The 12,743-nt window shown below is 37.2% G+C and overlaps 1 protein-coding gene across 1 annotated transcript in view; it reads left to right on the forward strand.

The window, feature by feature from the left end:
* Positions 1-12,743, forward strand: part of LOC104070703 (methylglutaconyl-CoA hydratase, mitochondrial-like) — a gene marked incomplete at both ends in the record, with an annotated part of 44,478 nt that overhangs the window by 13,076 nt on the left and 18,659 nt on the right. The window lies entirely within an intron of this gene.

Consider the following 12,743-nt stretch of genomic DNA (forward strand, 5'->3'; position numbering starts at 1 on the left):
ATAAGCAAAAGAAATGCTGTGACTCTTAGTCAGATCCTGCCTGTTTTAGACAAAATACAATCCCCCCAAAGCTATTTAATGATAAAAAGGTGCAGATATGTAGTTGTCTACAATGTCCCTCAGTATTTTCCAACTTACTCTCAGTAGTTTATGTTAATAGTGAAGCAGCATGGTTTTGTAGGATATAAGAAATTTAGGTCTCAAATAGTCTCTTGTTGATATTTTAACATTTCTTTGTGGAGTTCCTGTCACCAGCTGGAACTTACTGACTGCATGTGGATGGACATGGTTTTTAGGTGATTGGGCTGTGGGCTCAAATACCACCAATCTGTATAATTTGTTAAGCCCCTCCAGATGGCAGGTAATATTCCAGTGTTGGATCTCCTTTCCTTTACTTTCTTTCTCTGAAGTAATTTGCTGACATGTCTATTGGATGGTCTTTTAAAAATAGAAGAGATCAGATATCTCTGAAGTGTTTTAAAATAACAAGTCCTTAGAAAATAGAATGGAGTTTGCAACATTGGTGCCGAAAATACATTCAATGGATGGGAAATTTTGCTATTTGCAAGCATTTTCATTTATTTTTCTGAGTCAGTCTGAAGCCTTTGGGGACACTGGGAGTAACAAGAGGTACTGCTTGTGAGCTGCTTAACTCAGTGCTTATGAGAAATAGAATTGCAGCTGCTGTTTTCCTGCCTGACTTTTGTGTGAACAACACATAATTAAGAGATGTTCCTGCTCATGGCTCAAATGCTTACTAGTCCTTACTTTCACACAGTGCTGTGTGGAATGGCAAGACTTTGGCCTTCAGTGCTGGCCCAGTATTAATATGAGCCAGAGATGTTTGTGCAGGAATGGTGCATGTATTCCAGCCATTTTAATGTTTTTTTTTTTTTTTTGAGTTCAAGATTTAAGCTTTCTGAATAGACTTAAAGTGGCCAGAGCTGAGCTCTGTATCTTTAACCTTGAAGGCTTTTCTTCTCCTATTTGAGTTTTCCCACAGAAGTCCTTGTTCTTCTCACCTGCTATAGCTTTAAAAGGTTCCCAGTCATACTCAGTAGTCACCTCATCTACGGCCGTTACTTCAAATCTTTCCTCAAGTTTGTTTGTAGGCTGCTGTGTGCCGAGAGTGATCATCTTGTAATTGGAAGGCAGCAAGTCATGATTATTGTTACAGATATTCTTCACAAGGTGTGTTTATTTTCATATACTACATGTATTATTTACCTGCTTCTTTAACTGTTCCACTGAAAGTAGCACTTGCTGCACAGCTGCACAGCATCCAGTGTCGTTGAATCTTCACGTGCTGGAAGTTTCCAGCTAATATGCCACTATGACTAATACTGATCATTGAGGGGAAAAAAAAAATGCAGCTGAAGAGATACTGGGTCAGGGATGAGATGGAGGGTAATGAAGAAGAAGAAAAAGGCTTTCACCCATGCCTTCATCTGCATTCAGGTGGTGTAAGTTCAAATTGTGGTTTTTCTCAGGAAGAACTCCTCCTTTCTTTCATAGGATTTATACCTGAATACTGACTTCAGGACTTCTTTAGAAGAGATTGTGACTTTCTCTTTTTTACCACATAAAACACTTCCTCCTTTTCTATTTACAGCTCGTGAAACTGGGTGTGCTGTTAGTTAACTATTTTTGTAATTATTACTAATCAAAATATATAAACCAAGCAGTATCAATTCCTTTTAACATTAAAAAAACCATGTGCATTGGTCAGATATATGGTATATGCAAAAGATTTGAGTCAGTCATCTGTAATAGTGCAATGAAAGATGTCTATTTTTTTCTGATTACTTAATTTACTAGAAATCAAAGTGGAACAAACAGCAGGTTGCTCAAAATCTTTTCATATTTCTTTGAGTTGAAAGGCTTGGTATTATTTACTAAGAACATTCAGTCTGAATATCACTATTCATTTAAGTTTAAAGAAGAAAGATGAAGAATCTCACCACTAGCAAGTTTTAGGAATGCCTGCTTTTTAATCAGAAGATAGAAAACTGTGTGTCATTTGTCGTTGCAGGGTTTAGGTATTAGCAGACTCAGTGCAAAGCTATTGCAATTGATACAAATGAGATGCGGTGCTACATTAATGCTGTTTTTTTGAGTAGTAGTGGTGTTAAAATATCCATACATTCTTACTCTATTGAGTAAATTACTTTTAGTTCTTTGTTTAAAAACCAAGAACTCTGGTGCTGATCTCTTCAGAGGATTTTCTTATAGAAGGTGTAGAATAAATAGAAATCACAATTAGAATAAATAGAAATCACAATTAATGATTCCACCATTAGTTTGGAGCTAAACAGTAGGGTAAAAAATGCAGCTTTCATGGTTGTCTAATTTGAACTATGTTATTCTGTATAAGAATTCAGTTGTGTTTCATTACCAGCAAGTAAGTGCACATCATGTTATAGGCATGATGTACAAGTTCTTTTAGTGAAGGTTGAATTTGAAAATGAAAAGTGATTTGAGGAAGTCGGGTGTTCAGACTACCAGAATGACTAGATTAAAGAAGTACTTCTGTAATGCTTATTGTTTAAATAACATAGAAATACAAGTGGTGTAGGAAGTAGCTTGACGGGTTTTTTTTGCTTGTTTTAAAAAAAGCTCTATATTGAATAATAATTGCAACATACATTGCTTTTTATTAAATGCTGAGACTTATCATTACCGTGATGTGAGGTGTAAACTCATTGTCTTGCCATGTTTACGTAGCTGGGGCTGTTGTGTGAGGGATTATTTGAAGAGTGGGACAAACACGTTTGATCGCTCTAGGGGTCTGTATCTGTGGTTCTTAGCCACTTACTAGGTGACCTTCACGGCTGCCACCATTCTCTTCTCCACCTGGATCTTCTCCACTGGTTCTATATCTATCTGAGAGTCAAGGATGATGCAGCCTTTATGCTTCTCTTCTGGTAGTCCTGATCTGTTAGCCTGACAGAGGTCAGTAGAAGTGAGGCAGGGCACAGAATCAAAGCTAATACTGTCTTAACTTACTGTTTGGAAACAGGTAACTGTCCTGTTCTTGTACCTTTCCACCAGTACTGGTCTTTTTTACGTGCTGTGGAGGAAACTGCAGGAAGGTCTGTTGTGATAGTTACACAGTGTTTTGGCTCCATAAGAGGCGACTAGGGACTAGGGAGTGACTGAGCCAGTTGTTGGATGATGGACGTGTCACAAAAAAACCTGGTTGGTGTTTGGGAAAAAATAGGCTTATAATGATTTTTTTTTTCCCCTTCTGCAAGTGAAAATGAATTCAGGAAAGACACGTGAGGTACAAGCTGCCCTTTTTGTGGCAGAAGAGGTTAACAGGAGGAATACTGTTGGGTGCTTCTAAATTTAGAGCTGGACAGGCAGGATGGAAAAAGAGCCAGCTGACTTTAATCTATATCTGGTTTGAATTTGCATAGGCATTGAAAAGAGATTGTAGAACTTTTGTGCATAAAGTTAGGGTCGTTTATATTCAGGATTCCTGGATTTGAGGAGGAAACCTGCCTGAGTTAGCACCTTGACCTTTAAGAAAGGCTTGAGATTCAAAAACTTAAAAGGAAAAAAAAAAGTAAAAAAAACCCCAAAAGTTATACTTTCTGAAATACCCCATTTATGGGAACTGATTTAGCAGCTAGTGCTTTAAATAGGCTTATCTGGGTGTAAATGATTGCAAGATATGAGATAACCTATAGCAGTGGAGCTACAAGACTGCCATTTTATCAGAGGGAATGCTCAGGACTGGCATCCTGCCAAAGGCTCAAATAGACAGGGATTGCAGACATTTTGTTTGTTCTTCACAGTTTGATGATTCTCAGGAACTTTTCTGTGACACAAAGGGGATATATGCAAAAAGTGCAGATATCCAAGTCATGCTAATAAATTATAACAGCATATCTTATATGGAAGAATATCAATATCAGTTTTGACTTAAAAATCATATATCCATGTTTAGAGAACTTCAGGAATATGAAGTCCTGCATAAAAAATAAATAATTTTATTCATTTAAATTACTTCCTTATGAAGGAAACATACACAGCATTCTTTATGCCAAACTGTTTTTCCCTTGACTAAAATGACTGCAGCCAGCATCCTTCTCATACTGTTTTGAAATTTAGAATACACCTTGCTTTTTATCAAAGTTACATGTAAATGCATTTTTCTTTGTACTCAGTTCAGGTGGTGTGTGCAAAAATTTGCATCTATACCAGTGTGCAACAGGATTCATTGCTGTCAATAAACCAAATGATTATTAGAGAAAGTAGGTGGTTACTCTTAAATTACGGAAGGTAAGTTATGAAGTCTGCTGCTTTAAAAACCTTGTGACAATCGTATGTTGTGAACTAGTTTCTTAGATGAAATGTTATTTAACAAGCAATTATGAAAAATGTATCATAACCTCCTTAATATGTTTGTGTAACAGTACCAAAGACTGAGAGATAACCCAATTAGGTAGGCGTAGGGCCAAGGTCTGTGTTTTTAGCCGGTGACTCTTTGTTTATAGCAATTTGGGTCTTCAGAGCCAGCTTTTAAGTATATTAATTCACTCTGAAGGCTGGGTCCCATGCTAATGTACTCGTTTTACTTTTTTGGTTCCTTATACATTACATACTAAAATTTCTTCCTAATGATCATGAGCATATGTACCCTTACTTACATTCATTTCAAATAATTCTGGATCTTTATAGTGTGGTGACTTTCTAAGAATTCTGTGCATTTGAGAAATTCAGTTCTGACTACTTACATATAACTTTTGGAGTTCTCCATTCCCTTTTATACGAGAAGATTTTCGGCACTTGCTTAATATTTTGTGATATGTTACTGACTTCTTTACTGTTGTGGTTTTTGTTTCCTACCTAATTTGTTTAAATCGCTAAAGTGCGATTTATTTTTTTTTAAATCCCAGTATTAAATGCACTAAAATGTAGAGATCCAAGTCATACTTGCCACGTAAAAGTGGTGATCATGTCTGTTAAATTTCAAATTAAAAAAATAAATATCAAGCAAAAATTTAAGTATGGGAAGATATGACAGTTTGGATAAAACTGTGTGGAGACTGAGACTAAATGTCATGGGATTCCTTCTTCATTGAAAAGTTTTGACGTACTCTACAGCATAGGCTAAGTTAATGTGAATCTTAGATTTTTATCTATCTTTAAGGAATAAGAAAACAAAAAAAAAAGGGTTATGCAAAGCCATGTTTTGCCAACAATACATTGTTCTCTTAGAGATTAATCTTTGAGGAAATGATCTTTTAATTTAAATTTTACCTGTTACATGCACATGTTTGATTTACAGTTTAAAACATGAAATCTCAGAGAACAGAAAAGGCAGAGAGTAAGTTGTTCTGCTTTGTGAGTAAGATCTTTCTTTTCAGTAGTACTCATAAAAGAAGCTGATCTTCAGAAGCAAATTGCTAGCAATTCTTTGTTTAGTAGGTATTTCAGTAATATTTTTTCCCTTTCTCTTTATACTTAACTTTCACATCTCTCGTACCTCACAACTAAAAACCACGATTCTTGATGAAATGATATTTCCTTTCTTAATGTTCTGAATTGGTAAATGAGTTATAAGAGTTGATAGAGTCAATTTGAATATAAAATCTTGAAAATACTTAGGAATACACTGGAGCATATTCAGTACGTTTTAAGTTTATTTTTTGTGTTCTGTAGCTTTTAAATATTTAGATTTGAATATTCCTTTTTATTCTTAAAAAAAAAAAGCTTTCTTCCCGTCTTTTAATCTCTTAAATATCCATTATATATTTTTGGAGGAGTTGTTTATTCACCTTACCCTTGGAAAATGGGACAGACTTCTAAAGAGTAATACAGATATATTGCTCAGGTATGCAGAGATACATTTAGGATGGAAGAAGCTCAGCTGGAGCTCGAACTAGCAAAAGGTGTCAAGAATAACAAGAACGACTCCTGGTAGGTATGTTAGTACCAAGCAGAAGTTCAAGGAAAATGTAGGTCCACTGCTGCATGGGACTGACAGTTTGGTTATGAATGACACGGAAAAGAAGTACTGCATTTTCTTTTTGCCTTTGCACGGGAAAGTTCAGCTCCCAAGTCTCTGTGCCAAGAAGCGACAACAAAGTAAAGAGCAAACCACTGACGGTAGTGGAGGACTGAGTTAAGGTCCATCTGTACGAGTTGGATGCATACACATGAACAGGATCTGATGGGATGCATCGGAGTTGGTGCACTGCAGAGCCAGAGTCTATCATATTTGAATGGTCATTGAAGACCTAAGCGATTGGAAAAGGGCAAATATTGCATGGGCAATTATACCCATCTGCAAAAGGAAAATTTGGGAAACTACAGACCAGTCAGTCTCATTTCAGTCTCTGGGGAAATTATGGAACAAGTGTTTCTGGAAGTTGTTTTCAGCCACATAAAAGACAAGAAAGTGTCTGGGAAAACCCAACTCAGATTTATTGAGGATAAATTGTGCTTGACCAGCCTGATTGCCTTCCTCAGTGGATGAGAGAAGAGTTACCTTGACTTTAACAAGGCGTTTGGCATGTTCCCCACTAGACAAGTTGGTAACATACAGTCTGGACATACAGACCATTAAAAGTGGCTCACCTGCCAAGATCAAAGGATGGTGTAATGTTAATGGCTTAAAGTCAAACTGTCAGCTGATCACAACTGGAGTTTCCTTGAGGGTTGATGCTAGATCTAGTAGTACTATTCAACGTCTTTGTAAATGTTCTAGTGGTAGAACTGAAACCTCACTGAGTTTGCAGATGACTTCAAAATGGAAGGAGAGGTAGGTATGTGGGAAGGAGGAACCACCATTCAGAGAGACCTTGACAGGCTGGAAAATTGGGCCAACAAGAACTACATGAGGTTTAATGAAGATAAATATGAAGTCTTGCACCTGGAGTGGAATAATCTTGAGTGGCAGAACAGGCTGGGGACTGACTGGCTGGGGTGTAGCTCTGCTGCAGAGAACCCGGGGGTTCTGGGGGACAGCAAGCTTAATGTGAGCTAGCAGTGTACCATGGCAGTAAAGAAGGCAAACAGTGTCCTGGACAGCATCAGGAAGAGAACCATCAGCAGATCAAGGCATGTGCTTATTCTACTCAGTGCTTGCTAGGCAAGCAAAAGGTGATTAGAGGGTTGGAGATTGCTGAGGCGGGATAGAGAACTGCTCTTCTGTGCCCAGCAGATACAGAGAAAAGTACTCTGTTTGCAAAGAGGTATACAGTGACAGAAGAAGAGGCGGTGGGCAAAAGTTGCTTTAGGAGAATTCCATCCAGATAAAATAAAGAAATTCTTCAAGGTGAGAAGATTAATTAAGAATTAAACATAGGAATGGTTTTCCCAGAGAAGTGGTGGAATCTCCCTTGCCAGCAGTATTAAAGACTTGAAAGGACCCTGGATAAACTAATCTAGGGCTGTGCATTTGACAGAAGGTTGGACCAGATGATCTCCAGAGATTTCTTCCAGTCTAGACTTTTCTGATATTCAAGCAAATAGGTGATAATCTTTTTTGTTACTTTGTGAAAGGTGGTCCAGAATAGTTAGTTAATATTTGTGAAGCATTCTGTCTGTTCTGAATTGATCAGATTAGACTCATTTTTATTCAGTAATACAATCAGTAGTAGCTCATGGGTATTGATTGATGACCCGAATATCTTGAGGCTGGCTAGGCTGGGAGGTGCAACGGAATTCCTACTGGAATGCATGCGTACCTTGTCTGCAAAGCATAAAACATTTTTTCTTTCACACAGGGAAGAGATTGCAGTAGTGGTTGACTTTGTTTTGTACTGTGATTTGTCAAGCGTATAGCTTTACACACAGAAAAATGGTAGTTGAAAGCAAAATAAAAATCACTAGTCCATATGGTGACATTAGTATAATCAAATTTAAATTATGCTTTTGTGGTTTTTTAAAGGATTTTTAAAGATATTAACTTGAAGTATGTATCTGTCAGCAGAATATTCATAACTTATTTATTACTGTGGTGTATATATTTAACAATAACTAGTTCTATTTAAACAAAGTTTTGCTTGCCTTAGACTTGACACTATCTCTAAATAAATATATTTGTTTCATAAGGTATTGCAGTTTCTGTTCAAAATTGGAAATTAAGTTGTCCTGGATAGAAAGCCCTATTTCTGAAATTATTGGAAATTTGGAGAAAAAATTGTTGGTAAATCTATCTGAGTTTGAACTTAAATTGGCTATAGTCTTGTCCTCAAATATGTATGTACAGCTCCCTTTTGGGGTATTCGCAACCTCATAAAAGTTGATTGGGGTTCTGCTAATGATTTCAGCTAAACTTGGATTTCTTGCAATGGCTTCTCTGGGAGATGCACACATCTGCCTTTGAGGAAAGATATTTACATGTACCCTAATGGGTGGGTTTTTTGTAGTGGTTATAAGTTAATCTATAATGTATGTCATTTGCCTCAGTATTTTCGTTCAGTATCTTAAGTGTCTATTTTTCTGTGTGAAGGAGGAGTGGTATTAATTGACAGTCTGCTTACTTTGTGTGGGTATAAGCTGTGGGTACATAGCAGTTCTTAACATTTTAATTGGTGAGGTAGTGCATGTTTTGTACTCCTAGTTGAAGGCATTGTAAGTTTCCTTCATAAATTCCTTAACCTGTTTCATTGGGTTATTAAACATGTTATAGGTGGTGCCTCTGTGCTTTGCAGTTTTCAGTGTTCCTAGTTCTTGCCAACAAGACACAAAGGAATTGAACAGAGTATGCAAAAGAGTATCTTCTGATACTCGCGGATGTCACTTCCATATTGAAATTTTGGTGTGCTGACAGAATTGGTCTATTTGTGTTTAGCAAGATCAAAGGGCAAGCTCAAAATAACATTGCTACGGTAAGAATTTAATACTTTATTCTACCTCAAATGCCTGTGCATGTTGTCACTTCCTTTTCTCTTCTCAGAGAAAAGGCACTTTGGGCACCTTTCGACACTTGATAGAGTAACTTCACTGTTTAATTTTTGTATCCCAGATTTCTAAAAGACTTATTTTTTAATGAAAATATTTATTGAGTAAAGTTAAAATTTTAAGTATGATGTATAAACCATTAAATTTTATGCCTTTTTAGTTTGCAGCTTTTGTGGTGTGTTTTGCAAGTGTGTGTTAAAGCATAGTATAGAACAGTACTGTACAAGAAAATTTCTAGGCGTTTATGGTATTTGGAAAGTGAGGCAGATACAAAGATGTTGGAACAGGTTTTTCAAACACAACACTTAGCTTTTCAACAGTATATAAATTCTATTTAGAAAGTGTGTGAAAGTATCCAAATAAGGCAAGAGGCGAAGAGGCGTGGGGTCAGAGTATTCGCTGTAAAACTTGGTTTCTTTTGGTGTGTTCTCTAAGTTAAATAGCCATCTTTGTCATATAGAAGTATAGGTGGAAAAATTCTGGTGAATAACAGCAATATGCCTACCTTGCTGGACTGCCCTTGGCTTTGTCAAATAAACATTTTCTCTGGCATCATTGTGAAATGCAAGTCGGGCACATGCTGCAAAAACTCTCTAGACTGACAGTGTACAACAGCCAACCATTGAGTAGCCAAATGTTTAAAAACATGCAGAGAGAGTTAATTGATTACATCAGGGTTTTCATACTTACGGGAAGTAGGATAAAAACTAACTAACCTTTCTATGTTCTTCCAGTATTGGAGGGGGGAAATAAGAAAGTGATGGATCAAAATCAAACAGAGGTTTTCTTTTGGATTGACAAACCTCAGCGAAGTGTAGGTAGTATTTAAAACAGCATGCATCTTCCTCCAAGTCGTTTCAAGGGTTGATCTGCGAATACCAGTTCATGTACTTGCTGCTCAGCAGACCTCCAAAAGGCTGCTGTTTGTACTGGTATTTTGCAAACAGGACTGTTCACTGGAAGTCTGCAGGAAAGTTGTCTCCTACCGGTTTGCTTCGTAAATTTGGAAGTGATGCTTCTGTGAATTAAGTTGATTCAAGAAGAATTGAGAGAGTACCTGTCTTAATCCTAACGTAGCTGGAGGAGGAGGTGGCTGATTGCACTGTCAATGTAGTCTTTCACTGTTGCACTTCTCTTTTGTCTGTGCTAACAGCTAGTAATCTGAAAATGGCACTGCATAGTCTTTAAAAGGGAGTTTGTAAAGTGCTGGGAGCAGGCAGGTGAAAATTCAGGAGCATGACCCCTAGGATTACAGTTAGTTTTGACTAGCTTTTGCTACGTTTCTGAGTGGATGAGAATCAATTAGTGGGACCAAGCATCGAGACACCAGGACGCATAATACAGAGAAAACAATGATTCATGCTTCGGTACAAAGCGGATGGATGTGGGGACATAATTCCAGTGTACAATCGTATCTGCAACAGTTAGTTTGCCTCAGCTCGCTGGTAGCTCAGGTTCCCCCTTCATACATCTTTGGGTAGGAGGGCTTAGAAAGCCCTGCGTTCAGTGTGGTGTGCAGTCATGGACCCACAGTACAGCCCCCGGCGTGTTGGGAGTGGATGTGGGGAAGCAAATAGGGCAAACGTGTCCACAGATTTCGGCTGTGGCCCGTAGGAAAGTTCCAGAGGTTCCGTCTGTGAGAGTTTTTGTGGTTTTGAAAAGCTTAGCTACTTTGTTGCTCTCAGCAGTTGAGCAAATACTATTTTCAGATACTTTAAAGTAGTAAACTTGGGGTGAGAGGAGGGATCTTTGATTTCAGTAGCTTAGAGAGCAGAAGTCTCTGGTTGAAACTGCACTCTCCTTCATGGCTGTCTTCAGAAACTTAACCTTTCCTGTTCTGACTTGAGAACAGATTGTGAAAAAAACACGTGAATAGTTCTCTGCTATGTGGGTCAAGGAATTCTTCAAGAATTCTTTGATCAGTGGTTGAATCTTATAACAGGAACAAAAGTATTAAGTCGGTGGCAGCTCCATCTCCTGTGAACCAGAGAATGCCAAGGCGCGTGTTCTGTTGGAGTGCAGCGAATGGTTTCTGCTTAAAAGTCTTCTCTCTGAAAAAGCTTCAGTTACTGTTATTATACTTTGGAGGGCTAAAATAGGAAAGGGTTAGGAAAAAAACTTTTTCCGTTACCTTGACAGTTATGAGGGAGAAATATTTAAAAAGGGAAATGTAAGATTACAGAAGTTGGTTAAGGCACTGAGATCAGCTATTGTACTAGAAATTTTTTTATGGTACTCAAAATCATTAATTTTAAATTGGCAGCTACCTTTTAATCCATTCTACAAAAGTTTTTGTTGAAAATGTAATAGATTTCTGTAAATATCATTAAGGAAATGCATATTGTAAATGAAAGAAGTCTGCAGTTTGTGTATGTTTTGTTTTAGAAGGGTTGGGTTTTTTTGGGTTGAGTCCATTTTTTTAATGAGTCTGAATAAATCAAAATCTGAAAATTGCCTTAGTCTTATCTTGACAGTAGGTTTTCTTAACAGTAATACTAGAAGTATTTTTTAGGTTCAGTGCCTCTCTTTTGAAGTTCTCTTTGTATACTTTTCAAGGGTATGCCCAGTGAGCAGGGTTTCAGTGTGTGGAAGTTTTGAGTCACATTGCACAGCCGTACAGTTTTCTTGTTCATAAAGCACACAGTTTCTTGTTGTTCTTATATAGGCAATGATTTGGACAGAGTTGTAGAAGCTAGACCCAGACATTAACTGATATCAGAGAAGTGATATTTTTTCATTTGCACACTTGCTGATATAACTTTTAAAACAGGTTTTGTCATCAAGTTTTATGAAGCTCCTTTTAGCTACAGAACCCTATACATAAATGCATTTGTGAAAGTTGCTTGTAGTTTTATATGATTTAGAGTTCTATCCAGATTTATGGATGCAAATTTTGTTTGCTTTTCAGGTTCCTGGCAAGATTTCTGTATGCATTGATTGTGAATTACTAAGGTAGCAATTGCAATTTTGCTGCAGTGCAGACTTGGCCACAGTAATTCCCGTTTTATACTGCCTGCTCAACTGGCCTGTCATACTGTCTTCAGTTGGGGCATACCCTAGAAGGTTGTTTGGAAGCTTTTGGCAAGGTGTCTGATAGTGTAAATTAAACTTGACATTATTGAGCAGGAAACATGCAAATGCAGTCAGGAATGACGCTTCATTGTTTTTATATTGACATGTATAGAAGGAGAACAAAAGTCTTAGTGAAATGAGGAGCTTTGCTATGATGGAAGTAGAAGGGGAGATGTAGAGCTGCTTTATTGGGCATGTTACCTTAAAACAGCAGCTGGATGTCTATCAGAAAATGTCAGATTGAGATACAGATTTTCACAGAGCTAGACTAGAGTTGTGAATTTCAAATAATGCTGTCAACAAAAGTGTATCTAAAACTATGTTTGATCAAGACTGTCTAGCATGAGTTAAGTCCAGAAAGGTAAAAGGAGGAGCCGATGACTGCTTAATTTAAAATTCAGAGTTACAGTCTTAACTTAATTTGAGTCCGGTGCATTTTCCTGAATGGGTAGTATTTTGATTCTCAGGGCAGAGAAACATAAAACTGTTTTTTGCATTGGTTATATCCCTTGTTTAGCCTTTTTAGACATATACCAAGAGACTAACTTAACAGGTTCATTTTTACCAAATGGAAAAAATATGCACTAAGTTGCAGTGGGAATGTTGCATTTCTTTGGGGAGTAAATGTGTATATGCAGATTTTGTCTTTTTCATGTATTCTTCCTCTATAAGAAAGATGGACTTTCTGTCTTACTCTGTATTTAGCTATTATTATTATTACTGTCTATTATTATTATTACTGTCTGTTTCTC

This window comes from Fulmarus glacialis, unplaced genomic scaffold, assembly GCF_000690835.1.
Source record: "Fulmarus glacialis isolate BGI_N327 unplaced genomic scaffold, ASM69083v1 scaffold4976, whole genome shotgun sequence".
NCBI classification, from domain to species: domain Eukaryota; kingdom Metazoa; phylum Chordata; class Aves; order Procellariiformes; family Procellariidae; genus Fulmarus; species Fulmarus glacialis.